Raw genomic sequence first — 16,387 nt, forward strand, 5'->3', positions numbered from 1 at the left:
TGGTGGAGGTATTAATGATAATTTAGATTGTTGTCTGGAAGAAGCTTCTCTAGAGTCTATGCTTTTATTACCTGCTTAGTCACATACATTTTTCCTATTAATATTCTGTTAGTGAGCAAAATAGTTCTTTGGGATATTCACTTAACTAGATTAATACAGAAACTGGAAAAAATGAATGCAGGAACACAAGTTGGGCATTAAGAGACTTGTTGGTTATTTTACAGAGAAGTTCCAATTTATAAGTCTCGAAATTATGTGACAGATACTTTCCTGGAAAATGTTCATTTGACTCCAGTGCATTTCAGCATGGTAGCGAGAGTTTGTCCCAGCACAGAACTAAGCAATGTTTAATATATCCTCATCACTGGAATCTTTCCCCTCTGTAGGAACATGAATCAGTGGCTCTGCTCTAGAAGGCTATATATTCTTTAAAACACAGGCTGCAGAACAGGTCACTTTGGGTGGATTACCTGGATTTCGAGTAATTTTTTAAGGTAAGTCCGTATGCCCTTTTCCTCTTTGTTGCATGCTACACGATTCCATGTTTCTCTTCTTGGAGTTCTCATGAACTCCACAGGATGAAACTTCCATTTCTCCTTACATGGAACATTATGGTACAACTTGTGCCCTGGTCACTTTTCCAGGAAAAGGGAGAATTGGACCTGCATCATCTGAAATACATCTTTGCTCAGGTTCCTTTCAGCTACTACATAAGGGTGTGGCTGAAATAAGAAGTACATAATACACACACACAGAGTTTGCTTAAAAATGAAGAGAAGTTTTGAGCATTTCAGCTAGGGCAATCTGGTTTTCTGCAGATTTCTGTCTTCAGCTTTTAGCTGCCTGGTAAGGTGCAACTGCTGATTGATCCCTCCCATAAGTCAGGGCACGAAACTTAGGAAACAGAGAGCTGTCCTTTGAATTCCTTCCATAGCTTTCCACTTTGTGTCACAGAGTACCTATTTTACCTATCTGAAGAACTAACATCCCAAAGTGCTCCACTTTTGCTTCTTGCCCCCACAATTGGCCCATTAGCTCATAGGTCATGAGGGTAGAAGGAGAGACAGAAATGCAGACAGATGCTTTCACAAGGCTCTGGAAAGAACTGTGGGCACACAACACAAGCCAGGGCTCTGTTGTCAGTATTGAGTGCAAAGAGCAGCCTGCCCACAGCACTGCCAGGAACCCAAAAGCCTTTTACTGGACACTTCACATGCTTCCAATATACCTGTGAACAACTCGTATGGTGCCTTTGTGTCCTGCCTATATTTACAAATCATTTACCTTCTATAGTGTTATGAGTAAGGGTTGCATTGTATTACAATCTTACACAGTTATCTGGGTAATTGGATACTTCTGTGAGCTGCTGTAATATAAACACTTAAAAACATTCCTAAGCATGGCGTTATTAAGTAGCTAATAGCTAGTGGGTAATGAATAATTTTTTCATGCACTGTAAATTACCAACCTGGATGGCAATCCCTGTGCACACAGCAGCTCAGCAGGTACAAAAGCATTCAGCTGGGAAATGGCTGTGCCCTCACCAGTTCCACAGAGCCCTCCCTGGCAGATAAATCCTTGGTATTAGAACAGGTAAGACTATAATGATATTCAATGTAGAAAATAAATACTCCAGTATTTTTGTTTCACCACTGTATTGATGCATCACAAATCCTTCTGGTGTGATATGCATCTCACACACATCCAGGTCAATGTATACAACAAACATTTAAGACTTCTACTGCCTCAAACAAGAAAAAAACCTTAAAAATGTAAACTGCCCATCTTAAAAATACCCAAAGATTTAGTATGTTTAAGACATAAGTGAAAAAAAAAATGTTCTAATAGGCTTACTTTATGCTCACATTAAAATGCAGTGTGATCTCTTGTAATCATCAGCAAGATGCAGTCTGAACCTCATTTCAAGATAATTGCCATCTTTTAGTATTAAAGAAAAATCTACCTTTCCAACTGCAATTGAAAAGAATTTAAAATCACAACAGCAGTTTTTGATTTGGTCTTTAAGTAGCGTGGGTGAACCATCATGGAAAATTAAAACATAAGGCAAAGAAATTTGCTAAGAAGGTATTACACCTTCTTTATTCAGTCTTTCCTTAGCAAATCTTTAATATATTGGAAAGATATAAAAAAATTTGAAAGAAATTATATAAAATTCCTTATGTCAGAAGATCCTATCTATTCTAGGAATAATGGTGGCTTGCTTAAAACAATCAAGGCATTTTGCTTATGCGTCACTTTGTACCACTGTAGCATCACTCTGCAAAGAGGAACACAGGTTCTGCTGAGATTCTTTGCCATTACACTGAAGGATGCCCAAGCAGTTGCTGGTGGGCAGCAAACACACAAGTGCAGGAAAGCTGGATATCAAGATTCCCAAGATTCCTGTTCCTGGAAGTAATAGTTCTTGTTTAGTTAAATGGAAGTGGTAATGAGCCAAACACTTGTCACTGGCCATAAGACAAAGGCACAGGACTGCTTTCACTTATTTAATTGAACTGTTTGATGTATATTACTGCTGTCAACACAAAACTGGGAAATACGTTCCTCCTCGCCTGAAGATGGTGAAACACTAACATGGGAAAGTGACAGATCCCAGCTTCAGATCCTGCTTATAAAAAGGAAGGCACTGAAGAACACCATACAAACGTCTGCAGAGAGCTTTTATCTCCTTTCACCCCAAGAAGACATTGAAGCAGCCAGCACTGCACAGGCACAAATGCAGAGAGGACCTGATTCCAGAGGAATCTGCTTTAAAAACAGAAGTAATAATTGATCACAGCCTCTGGAGCTCCAGCAAACTCAAAGCAAATGCTTATCTAATACAGCACTTTTTCCATGCCTTAACATGGGAAATGCTGACTTCTACAAGAAGAGGAGCTGCCTTGTGTCATCAGAGTGAGTTACAGCATTCCACTCTCTTTGCTACACAAGCAGCAGAAATGGCTTGAAAATCAACAGTGCAAATAGCACAACCAGTGGCCTGCATGCAAGCAAAGCAAAGAATGGGAATTTAAATACATGTACCAGCTAAACCTGGTGAATGCCATCCCAAAAGGGAAGGAAAATGTACTAAGGAGCCAATGCCTGCATTGCTCTCAAGCCAACACCTTTTTAGCCTGGGCTGTGAAGGTCAGCTTTGTAGACATATGAGTACAAAGGGTACGTAAAGGTTTGTGGGGTTGGTTTGTTTGAATTTTTTTTTTCCTAAACTGAATTGCCCATTTTAAAAAAAAAAATTAATTATTTAAATCATGGCACACTTAATGGATTTGTTATATCATATCCACATTACCTCAACTATATCTCATTTGCAAGTTTGTTTTTCTTGAATAGATACAAGGCAATGCAACTCTGAGGTACAAATGCTTTTTTAGTTCTAAAATACATTATCTAGATAGTTTTTTTATAACTAATATACCTAGCTATTGCTTTTTATCTTGGGATTAAGAACTTATTTTTTAAATTACTTTGATAGCCCCATTGTCACATAATTAATATTTAATTAATATCCCAAACAATAGCTATTATTTTATGCAAGCAATGACTGTCACAACAAGTTACTCTTGTACTGACATGATGTTAATGAAAATACAGCAAAGCTCAGCTTCTTTATGATGACCAAAAGACAGAAATAAAAGAGTAAAAACATTTGTTCAGCCCCAGGATATGCTCCCTTTGGGTTTTTGGGTTTTTAACTGAGACACAAAAAATTACTTAAGATGTGAACAAATGATCCCTGAAAATCAGGCTTTTTTTTAAAAAAAAATAAATCTATAGATATATATATATAATTTTAATTTAAAACCTCTTGGTTCATAGAAGTTATAGATTAAAAAAAAAATCCATTCTCCATGTATTATTTCATAACACCTTTTAGGTTTTTAATTTTCTGCTCTTAAGTATATCATCATCAAGTAAGGGTGTGGAATGTTTACTTTCTGTGAATTTGAACTGAGGGCCTGACTTGGAGATGCTACCAAGCTCCCAATTTATTTCAGGCTTTGAAACAGCAGTGTTTTTCATTGCTGCTCATGGCTGTCAAAACTGCCAAAGTATTAATGATATGATGTGGCTCTTTAATTCTCTCCATTTTTCTTTTGTTGTCTCTCCTTGCCTTCCATCTGTAAGAGGCTAGTGTTTGATGGATACAAGAAACAAAGAAAAGGTTCATTTCTTTCCAGGAATGTTTCTCTCTTTATCTTTTGTAGTTTTATTTTTTGTAGTTCAGAGTGAAATATTCCTACTGTGCAGCCAGATGTTCTATAATCCTATTTTTATAAAGCCCAAAGGACTCAAATCCCAGGTAAAGTCTCTTCCATGATGACTTGAATGATGGGTAAATTCAGGCTTTAAAGTCAGATAAGAGTTTAAGGCAAAACTGAAGTGTGCTTTTGCTAAAACAAAACCACTCCATCTAATACCACACATTTATAAATATACTAATGTTCCTTTGCTAGGAAATGATGGCATATGTTTCTTTCCACACTGCTATGAAGAAGAAATGACATCTGTTAGATGTTCTGCCACAATACAAAAAGGCAAAATATTTAAAAGTTGAAATTTTGTATATAGATAACTTCCAATAGATAGGAATGAAACCAAGAGCAACCTAATTCAGTGGAAGGCCAGAAAAGTGCAGGTGTACCATAATCAGGGAATTTACTGGCCTAAGAATTTCAGGACCTCCTTGTCCCGAATCTGACTTGTGGAGCCAAATTAGTCACATAATGATACTAAGATACAAAGAACAGGTTCAACATTACACATCAGAAGTTTGCCTCCTAAATAAGAGCAAAGATGAACATGTGCCTTTGTCCAGACACACAGGGTTGTAACCAAAGTCTGTTGGCCAGGAGCAGGGTGCCACCTGCCCCAGAGGCAGCTCCACCCAGTGCCTGCCTGTTCTGCAGGTCTCACAGTGAATGCAGATGCACTTGCAAAGCCATTGGCTTTGGTGGCCCTGATGTCTGCACATAACAGCTCCCCAAAACTCCATCAATAAAACTAGCAGGAGGCCAGCCATAACATATGCTGCCCTTTCTAGTGTTGAAAAAGTTGTTGTTTCACTCTGTAAACAGCTGATTCCACTATTTACTCTTGAATGATGGGGTTAAATTTCCCACAAGGAAAATCAATATAAAGACCCATAAGGCAGAAGCACTGCTGCAGTTAAAACACTAAAGAGCTGCTATATGGCAGTAGGGTTTCTAATGACTCGAGAGATGTGTTTTTAGTAGAAATCTCTTCCTACCACGGTACAGACTGAAAGGAAAACTAGGTATCACAAGTCAGTAAGGAGAGTGGATAATTACATGCTTTCAAACAGGAAAGAAAAAGAGATGAACATAAGAGAAGTAGATCACAAAGATTCAGGCAACCAACCTGCGCTGGCTCATTCAGCTCCAGCTTTTACCAGCTCCAATTTTCACCCCTTCCTGAAATGGAAAGTGGACATTAATTATCCAAACATTGCCAATGAGCAGCCACTCAGCCCCAATGGGTCACACACCTGAATCAGCTACAGTTCAAGAACTTCATGTTCAAAGGAATATACACCCCACTTTTGATCCAGTACTATTGCCTCATATATCACATTACATTAGCCCACCCCCAGAATGATGACGCTTCATCCTCCTCCAGAATACTTCACTGATTTTGGGATAACTGGACCTCAAACTATTAAATTCTAGTTTCTGACTGCCTAGTCTGAATACTTATTTCTTTCCTGAAAAAGCAATATCCTGGCAGCAACTGACTAAATGAGAACTTCTGCTTTCTTAAAAATAAAATCCTAAACTGCTCAAGAAAAAAATCCAAGCATGGAATTATGAGCTCTTGTAGTTTGATACAAGAGCTTAAAAACAGAGCATACCCTAAAAGCTCAAATGCTGGAAGGCAAACAATTCATATCTTGAGGTAAAGAACAGAAAAATCCTGATAAATTATGGAATATTATATATTAGAACTGTAAGAAAATAAGCATTTTCCAACCTTCTCTCTGGAAATATTGCAGAACATTAACCTTTAGTCATGGCTGGGTTATCCCACATACTCTGGTGACCTCCCCTTGCAAAAATTTAAAATGCTAACAACTACAAATATTCTTATCCTATTTTCCTATTTATATCCATTTTTGTCTACCTATAAATTTCTCTTAGTCTTCATCACATGGTAAAATCTTTCAAATGCAGAGTATCTTATGTCACAGTTGTCACAGTGCCTGACACAGTAAGACTTGGAGCTGTATGGAGAACATAAGAGCTGCTCCTATAACAAGCCAGCCCCCATGAAAGCATTGGAATTTGCTCTCATGCCTCTCCAATTATTCAACATCAGTATTTCTTGGCAGAAAGCAATGATATCTCCATCTCATCTTAAAATAAATTAATTCAGTTTCAGATTAAAATAACACCAGTTTAAACTATTTAAATACCAATGGACTTTTAATGGGACAGATAGAGAAGATACAGATATCTGAAGATAAACTAAAAATTTTAGAGGTATCTAAGACAATCTCATTTTTTCCAAGTTTGTTTTAAGTTGTTCTTCCTCTGCCTTTTTGTGCACTTCTTTTCAGCCATCAAGGGCAAGTTTCCTTTGCTGGCTGAAGACCCACTCAGACCTATGAGACTCAGGGGAAAAAAATGCCACTGTCACAAGTGTTGACCACACTGGTGGGTTCTGAGGTTTAACAGAGTAGAAGCAGTTGAAAACTGTCACCTGCACTATCTGTGCCATTTTCTCAACTCTTTTCATGCATCTCTGTGGAAACTACCTTTGAACAGCAAAATTAGCACTTTTTTTGGTAAGTTTGGATTTTTTTTAATATATAATCAAAATAATTAAACAGAGGTGACACATTTAAACCCTCCATGTCACACTCTTGTACAGCATGACTTCACTTCTAGGCAGGCTTAATCTTAAATTGGTGCCCCATATCAAGTCAACAGCTGTCACCTCTCATCAGAAACAACATTTTAATGAATCTTATTTCACATACTCAAGATTGCACTTCTCGTGTTTTATAAACAAATTAACTTTTCCTTACAAAATAAAGATTGGTTGAGCCGCTGCAGACTTCAGAATAAATAGAAGTCTAATCAGCTGCAAGAGCCCCATTTCTCTATGCCCTTCCTCAAGTTCTCTCAACATTACATGGGATATCCATTATCACCATTCCCAATGATCTAAAGCACACAGTTCGGTAATTTCCACTTTCTTTCAGCCTAAAGATGCAAGAGCAACAACAAAGTGGCACATACAAATGGTGTGCAAACGTGTTCAGCAAGTGTGGGCAAACAGGTAAATTACATCTATCTATTGCAATCTCTCTTCTGCTTGCACAGATCTATTTTTACATTTGTAGCCGGTTGAAAATCTGCATCATGCTGCTCACTCACCTTCTGGGTTACATTTCCATCAGTGATTATCTAAAATACAGTCATCTCAAATGGGTAACCAAGCAACCAAATATGCCCCCATTATGAAAGCCAGGGACCTGCCTAAATCAGGGCAATTCATTCAAATCACTGTCTTCCTAGTAAGACTCAGATAGTTAAAGGAAACACTATACAAGTCCCAGTCTTCCTTTAATTGTGAGAGCAATCAGTATGAAACTACACTATCTGAATATCACTTACCTTGGCAGGTAACTAGATGGATTGCTATGAAAGGTCCAGCAAAACTGTTTATTATGACTAAATTGAATTTTCATCCAAACCAAATTTGTTCTGATAAAAGCTTTCTTTCCGCTTTTTAATTTCTGTAGAGAAACACAAAACTTCAAGTATTCAATTCACAGACAGGACCATGGAGATTTTTTTCCTGTTGCTCTTCCATTACGGCCTTCCTGGGAGACTGCGTGCTCCAAGGAGGAGACAAACCCAGAGGGCACCTGGAGTCATGGAAGTGCAATCAGAGAAAGTACAGTCTAACCATGGAAACTGCAGCTTTCAGTAGGCACTGAAATATGGGGTGAGAACCAAATGTCTACAAATAATCTATTTTGTGTTGCCTCACTTGAGCTGTCCTAGGCTGGTGCCCTGGACCACAGAGCAATCAGCAGCTGGAAGGCACAAGGTCTCCACCTGCAGCGCATCCTCCGAGTGGCTGCAGGCAAAAGGTGCTCAGCTTCCCCTTGACAGCTGCTCTGTCAGCAATCAAAGCACACGGAGAAGGGCTGGCAGAGCCACTTCCAAAGTGTGCTCTGGGCTGAATGCTAATGTAGGGCATCCTGAGACACCAAACTGCTACACAAATTCACCACCAGAACTCACGGGTCAAAAATAATTTACCAGAAATAAATGTCAGCATTTAGTCAAATAGTGCCCTGTGACATGAGCATTTTTTTAAGCTTATGACTTTTATTCTTCATTCTCAAATAATATTGCAATAGCTAGACATTTCAACAACAGGCATACTTCAGGTCATTGAATTTTTAGTCTATGCAACAAAAACCTTTGGATCATTTCTTACAGTGGCCTGCATTTACAGCCCAGCAATGATCAGCCTAAGCTTTGACTTCCCATTGATTACTTCATTTCCACAGTTTCCCTGCTTGCAGAAATGGGACTAATTTTTGCAAGCACAGTCATACAGTGAATTTGTTGCTCATGCACTGGGCTGTCTATGATCAATGGACCAGCGATTAAGTCATACTTCTTTAACTGATTAGAATAAGTATAAAAATAGATTTTTTTTTTCCCAGGCTTGCTCACACTGCATATTTTTCAGCCTGGATTCTAATTTCAATATGACAATTTCACAGACTGAGATACTGTTCAGTGTGGGAAAACAATTGCTGACAAAAACCATTATTTTCCTTTTGCTCGAGAATAACTCAGGAAGGGAAAAGAGAGTGCAGTAAATCTTAAAATTAATAGATATTGCAAAGGAGACTTAATTCTTTATTCATATTAATACTAGAAATCTTGAGATTTTGTTCTCTCCAAATGTCTGCCTTATCACAAACTCACTCTTTATCACATCTTACACATATTTGAGATTATTTCTGCATGAAAGAAGAGTACTCAGGTACTCAACATGGGAAAATCTAAAATTTTGCCATCTTTAATCAGTTCAAACTATGCTTTCGTTCCTGCTATTTCTTAGCTTAAATAGGTTTTCAGGGATGTGCAGAATCTTGATGATAAACTGGGAATGAATTCAGAACCTACTTTCTGAGCCTTTTCATTCCAAGGGGATGGACAATTGGACACACACATTTTAGGCAGATTAAACCCTTAAATAAACCTTCTTGGTTTCTCTTTCCTACACTGTTGCCAGCCTTAGAGGTTTGTTCAATGCGGATTTTTAAGCCCTTTAGAAAAATAACACAAGTTCTTCTTTTAAACAGAATGGCAGGCAGCCATTTCTAACTGTAACTGCTATCTGCCTTTATATCAGATGAAAACCATACAAGATATCTCCTGGGTAAATAACATTATGCCAACAGTCAACACTTAGGCAAAAAAACCCATATTTGAGGTCAATCTTTCTGTGCCCTTTTGGTAAAAGTTCAGAAAAAAATGCAGGGGACATCTTTAGAAAGTGTAATTTTTAAAAGTGCATTCTTTTGCATATTTTATGTTCAAGATATAATTGCATATTAGATATGTTCTTTACATTAAAAGACTGTAGAAGAGGAGATAAAAAAATCATTTCAGAGAGATCATAGAATGCTATGAATCATTTTTTACATACTGTTGGACTAAACCTATAATTTTCCTCAAATGTAACTTTCCTATTCAGTTGCTTACAAAACTACAGAAACACCTCAGACATCCAGAACAAGTTCCTCTTGCAGAAATGGGCTCCCAGGCTCAGATGTGGTCCCCAAAAATCCCCTGTCATTTGTCTATATATCCATTTAGGTTCCAGCTTTGCTAACATTATTAATGATGCGCACTGCTGTCTGTTTTAGACAAAACAAACCCCACAGTTATTTACCTCCTTTAAGATTTTAGTGTCATGTGAAAGATGAGCAGTAGAGCAGATAATATTTTTTTTACATGTGTGATGAGCCAAAGGAGTGAATATTGGCAAATGCTCCACCACTATTTAGTTCTGCTGTACAATCTCATTTCCTGCTTCACACCAATCACTGTACTGTCATTGTACTGAGTACTGTTTCAAGCTTTCAATAATCTACTCAACAATTTGTGCAAAATTGTTTGTGCAAAACAAAGGTTATGCAATAGCCATCAATTTTTTTAAGCAATTGAAAATAATCAGGATTGATTTTTTTTAAGGTCAGAAATCACTGTATGCTGAGAGATACAAATTTCCCTGCAGGGAACTGCAGGGGAAATGGGACAGGACTTATTTAAAAATACAAGCACAGAAGACTGTGGAAGAACTCCAAGAGAGTGAAAACTGTCTTAGAAACTGTACACAAAGAATGGTTATCAGTGGGAAATACTTCAAGAATCCCATGGAAACAGACCAAATAATATTTTATGAATTGGCTCCTTTAAGGCACATTTTGTGGACTTTCAAATAGCCTTTGGAACACATGTCCTTGAGACCTGCTATTCATAATAGACAGCTTAACCTTTCTCACTGTGCTAATGGCCTAAATTAAAAGAAGTAAATCTGAGTACAATAGTTTAGAGATGAAATTAGTGTCACACATCACCTGCCTGTGTTTGGTTTCACAGGTCTTACAGTCACCAACCCAAGCATCCAATTCATTTGCTTTGCCCAGTTTCCAAATGTTGCCGAAGTTCATAGAACTGAGCAGACGCTTCCTCCCTCACATCCTAGAGATATTTTAGGACTTTTTTTTTTTGTGAATAGAAACACAACAGCCCTGGGTCACTCATCCTGTGGTGGCTGCAGGGTGGGCCCTGGCAGACACTGCTGCTTTCAGGATCACTGACACTGCATCCTCTCTTGTGAAGTGCCCAGCTTTCATCCACACATAGGGCTACTGAGAAAAACAAGCACAACTTGGCTTTTTGACTACATTTTGTACCGTAACACATCATTACACACAAATGTTTTCTAGTATCACATATTGCTCACAGGAATGAGGGAGCTTGACTTCACTGGAGGAGATTCTCAAGATGTGCATATTTTAAAATACGATGGTGGCCTTCAATGAAGGCTTCCTCTACAAGAGCCAGCAGGTAAGGACACAGTAATAGAGCATTAAGAATGCAGAAATACTGCATAGCTGAAAAGAAGTAATACTTTTAAAAGATCATGTGTTTTCTAGAAGTTCAGGAAATTTACTTGCCTTTGGGGTTTGATAAAGGCAATGTGCCAAGTGCATGCAGCCCAAGCTACCAAGCTCTGAAGTGAATGGGAAACCTTCAGCTGCCTTGAATGTTTTTTTTCCTGACTGCAGATTTAGTTTTGAGTTGCCTCCTTTGAATAACTAAATTTTCTAAAAGTAAGATTCTAGGCAAGACTGAGCCAAGATATAAAGAACAGCTACTGTCCTGGCTGCTTGGGCACTTGGATTGCAGAGGAGGATTCTTGCCTGAAAAACTGAAGGAAAAACCTGCCACATTTTTCACTTTACTGATTTTCTACATGGTCTGAAACTCTCTGTAGATATGAAACTTGCTTCATGTATTTTTGACTGCAATGTGTATGTATATCCTTATCAATTACTGTTTTTATACTTTTTTAATCCCCTGTTCTTCACAGGAGGACAAAAAAGGAACCTCTGTGTGCACAGTCAAGTAAATTGCTCAGAACAACTGCTACCAATATCATCTTCTCAACTGTGGTGCTATCACAGAAGCCTCTTTAAGAAAAGCCCTGTCCCTCAAACTAAACATAGCAGTCCAAACTAAGTTTTTAAATTATACTGTTTTAGGGGCACTTGCTTATTTCAGTAGAATAAAGTTTATTTAAGAAACAACAGGGAGAAGAACTGGAATGGATTTGGTTGTTTTCAAAACAAACTGCCAGGAAACAAGAACCGAAGCATTTATGGTTTTTTTTCTTACCATGCTGCTTCTGAGGAACAGAAAGTTTGTTTTGATAGCCAGTGAATTCATGGAGTAATAACTTAATTTCTAGAGTTACTGCAGAAATACATTTTACCAAAACCTGAAATTTGATGAAATTCAAGTCCAGATATAATCATATCTATTCTAAACCACAACAATTTCCCATTGCTGCTGACCTAGAATGAATTTAAAGCCTCCTCTCTTTTGATGACAGGGCCATGATGACTACATTTCTTCGTTAAAAAAAAAAACAAAAAAAAAAAACAAACCCAGTAGGATCCCACTTAAAAAATTCTGCAAGTTTGGCAGGTTTGGGTTTCTTGTTTACATTTTCCAGGGTTTTTTGTTTGTTTTCCTTTAGTTTCACTAAGTACACTATGGGAATTCACTCTGCCCATTTTCTTTTGCAGGTTTCTCAGGTGAAACAGCCCCACAGAGCAGGGGCAGTGAGCAGGCCTCTGCAGCAAAGGAAACAACAAAGCAAACCCAAATAAAACAGGTCTGGAATGACCAAGAGAGAAATCCCTGGTGTTCAAATGGTTTATCAGAAGAATTATGCTGGACAAGACTGTGTCCACAGTGTCCTCTATGCACCAAGTAAAACCTTCCACCAGTACTTTAATTCCCCAAAATACTGCCAAATGCAAGAAGTGGTAAATTCTTCTAGGTAGGAGCCAAAAGTTACAGGACAAGAAAAATGATCTGAGCCTTTTCTTTATCAAGTACAGAAGCAATGTGTGAAATTTACTAGTTTTTTCTCTGAGGGACTCATAATACTTATGCTGTCACAAGTATTATCAGCTTTCTTTGCTACTAAGAGTCCTTTTTTCCTAACTTTTCAATCTGATGATTCACAGAGGCAGTCAGTGTTGCCCACTCCCAGCCCACAGCCCCAGAGTAAACCATACCTGCACAGGTATGTCTGTCAGCCAGCATTATGAGAATTGAAACAAGAACACTGTTTAAATAAAGACATATTTTCTAAATATATAACAACCAAAAGTAATAATATGCTACTATTTAAGTCACTCTAATGACAGCTACAGCACCATTTGACCATTTTAATAAAAATCAAACCTTATAAAAATTCTGTGTTCATAAAAACACTTGTCAGAAATAGACTGGTAAATTTCAAGGTTGAAAATTGAATTTCTCCTCCCCATTATGTTTTACCTTTGCTTTGACTGGGCTTGGTGTTTAAACTGGGTGTGGTGGTAGAAAAAGGGAGAAACTGAACACTCCAACAATTCATCAGACTTTTCATCTCTTCGTTCTTAGCAAAAAACCACCCAACACAACATTTGAGTTGTGTAAAGCCTCTTAAGCACGTCCGTATCCCTTGTGTTAATACCACATTTTAATGAAACATATAATTGTCTTAACAGACTATCTATTACCAAATAAGGTCCAGTAAATAAAATGCATTCTTAAACTCATTTGCAATGACACACTCACATGAATTGCCTAAATAACCATGTTAAGTACAAAATGAAAGTGTGATACAATACATGAACACTGATAGAGAAAATGGAGTCTTTTCTCCAGCAAAGCTCTGCAGCTATCAGGAGTGATTTTCAAGCAGAGCTTCTCAGTTAAAGCTCTTAAAGGAAGTAGTTTTAGAGCAAAACTGCTCTCTCAGTTATTACAAATAACAATAGATAGGCACAGACTGCAGAGAATTTATAGCTGTGTCTCACTCTTGGGACTCTGCTTCTGTTCATAAACAACTCAGATACACTCTCATGGTTTGTGCTGTTAGCAGAGCCCCTAGAGGGACTTAAAACTTTGTATTCATGCAGCAACTATCCATTATGCTATATATTTTAGATGATGAAATTAACACCCAGGAGATACATTCATGAAACATTACATGGGGCTTTAGCTCCCTGACTCCCTTGATTTGAATGGCATGTGTGGTTAAACCCTTAGCAAACCTTTGAGAATTTAGCCTAAGATACTTATCTCAGTGGCAACAACACAAATATTAAGGTCTAATGCTTCTCCCTGAAGCAGCATTGCTTAATCCTTGTTCTTGATGCTGCCATCTTAGTTCTTCTGAAGAAAGCTCTTTCCCTCCCTTGTTCATCAAACTATTCAAATAAAGCAATAGGACTCTATGCATAAAACGCCAGTGTTCAGCAGAAGAATAGTGCCAGCATTAGCACATGCATTCATACAGTCACCAGGATTGTCTTGTGGAAGATTATCAGCTGCAGTCCTTAACACAGTATGTGCCAATTCTACAGAAGATGTGTTTTGATTTAAATTATGCATCTCAGCCTGCAAAGGGCTATTATTTGCCAGCTCATGGAAATTATGGGATTGAAACCCATATTCAACCATGGCATATTGTTCCATTTTTCTGGGAGCAGCTCTATGCCAAGAAAACAATGTCTATAAAGCAGAGATCTCAAGACCAGTGTTAGAATAACAGTAAAGATCAAGGTGATGAACTTCTTTAATCTCATGACACCATGGTACAACAAATGCAGGGGCAAGAGAAATGTCACAAGACCAAAAGAAAAAAAAGACATTGCCCTTTCAGATAAATACAAACCCAGTTTCAGTTCTGCTATTCCCAATGAAAAAGGCCAATGCTAGCTAGAAAGGAGCCCCCACCTAACACTAAAGTACAAAGCCATAAAGCTTGAAATAGTTACAGGAATTCTTGGAAATAATGCTATCGTTCTCTTTTGTCAGCGCTTAGCTATGGTAAGAAAACAATCCTTCCTTACTAAAAAGTTGATTGCCTGTTTCCTTCTCTCCAATCACTCATTTTGTTAATGAACTGCAATCTTTACTGCATTCTGACCCAGTGCAAAGCACTGTGACACCTGTAAATCCTCAGAGCTCTGACTTCTGCTGGTCAGGGCCAGTAAATCCCCTTTTGACTCCCAGGGTTGGGGTGAAAGGAGGGGAAAGACAGAGAGAGAGAGAGATTGCCATTGACAGAAAAGATGTCTGCAAATGACATCAACTCTATTCTCAGCTTTAAATAACTTTAGGGTGAATCTGGCCCTCTGTATGTTCTGTTACCCCCTGTTCTTGCACCACAGCAATGCCCTTGGTGGCAATATTGCCCTGAACCCCCTCTCTCACAGCTAATGCTGTCTAAAGAGAGGTGAATAAAAAGCAACTCTAGAAGAGGATGCAGCAAAGACTAAAAGCAATTTCCATAGGAAGCCACTCCCGAGTTCAGCAACAGCACTTCTCAACTCTTCCTGCTATCTTCCATACAAGTCTTTTGGCCCATTGGACAAGACACTTCCTCTCCTGTTTCTCTTATCACACAGCTGTGAGAGGATGCCAAGTGAAAAGCCTACCCAGCCAAGAACAAGGGTATTCCAACAATATCCAACAAGGGTATTCCAACAATTTTAAACGAGGTTGAATGGACTCTGGCAGAGTCAAGGCATACTCTTCAAAATTAAAAAGAAACCAATATCCAACAAGGGTATTCCAACAATTTTAAACGAGGTTGAATGGACTCTGGCAGAGTCAAGGCATACTCTTCAAAATTAAAAAGAAACCAAAACCCAACAATCAATAAAACCAATAAAACAAACTAACCAACCAATCAACACCCCACATACAAAAAACAAAAACAACAACCCCCCCCAAAAAAAACCCAACAAAAAACCCCCCAAAACAAAACAAAAAAAAACCCAACAAACACCCAAAAACCCAACCAACATTAAGAGTTTGGTTTAGATATCTCAGTCTACATACAGAAGAATCAGAGATTTATAGAGGTCAGTGTCGTCATCTTATCACAGGGGTTCCGCGCTGTTGTATGCTCATCACAAAAGTTCCATACCTTCTTGGGGTTCCTCATGGGCAACTCCTCAGGGCACTGACTCTTTCTTCTTCACAAAGCAGCCACTGACTCCAGGTCCCTTCTCACCCAGCCACCCCCCTCTTTATACCACTCTGCTTCTCATTGCTTACAGCTGTGGCCTGTTAAGTCAGGCCTGTTCCCAATCTTTGCTAATTGGCCCAGCTGCAACTCCTTAGGGGTAAGATTAGTTTCTACACCATCTTTATTTTCTTATATTCTATCCCCCTACAGGTAAGCAGAAAAACCATTTCAATAATTAGAGAAACACAGCAAACCTTCACAAGCCGGTAACTAAACAGCATTTCTTCCCTCTTCACAGAATGCTGTGAAATACACAGCATTCCTTATTAATTCAAGTACATTTTCTTTGGTCAACAATCAAAACAGAATTTACTATTAAATTCTCTGAAGGAATAAGATCACAGTGGCTGCTGACTTCAAAATTTAATTATGATCGCATAGAAATTTAGTTCCAGTGATTTTTCTGCCCACTAGCTAAGAAATTAGTAGCAATTGCATTTGAAAGTCTGTTCCCCTTAATGTTTTTCATGATGCAGTGCCTCTC

At 38.2% G+C, this 16,387-nt stretch overlaps 1 long non-coding RNA gene across 1 annotated transcript; it reads right to left on the bottom strand.

Annotated features, from left to right (window-relative positions):
- Positions 1 to 1,750: 1,750 nt before the first annotated feature.
- LOC132079360 (uncharacterized) lies at positions 1,751 to 15,829 on the bottom strand. The gene is made up of 3 exons (XR_009419391.1): positions 15,802 to 15,829; positions 5,404 to 5,456; positions 1,751 to 2,409 (listed from the first exon to the last, which is right to left on the bottom strand). It is a non-coding gene; the product is annotated as an uncharacterized LOC132079360 (long non-coding RNA).
- Positions 15,830 to 16,387: the final 558 nt, after the last annotated feature.

This window comes from Ammospiza nelsoni, chromosome 14 (genome assembly GCF_027579445.1).
Source record: "Ammospiza nelsoni isolate bAmmNel1 chromosome 14, bAmmNel1.pri, whole genome shotgun sequence".
Lineage (NCBI taxonomy): Eukaryota > Metazoa > Chordata > Aves > Passeriformes > Passerellidae > Ammospiza > Ammospiza nelsoni.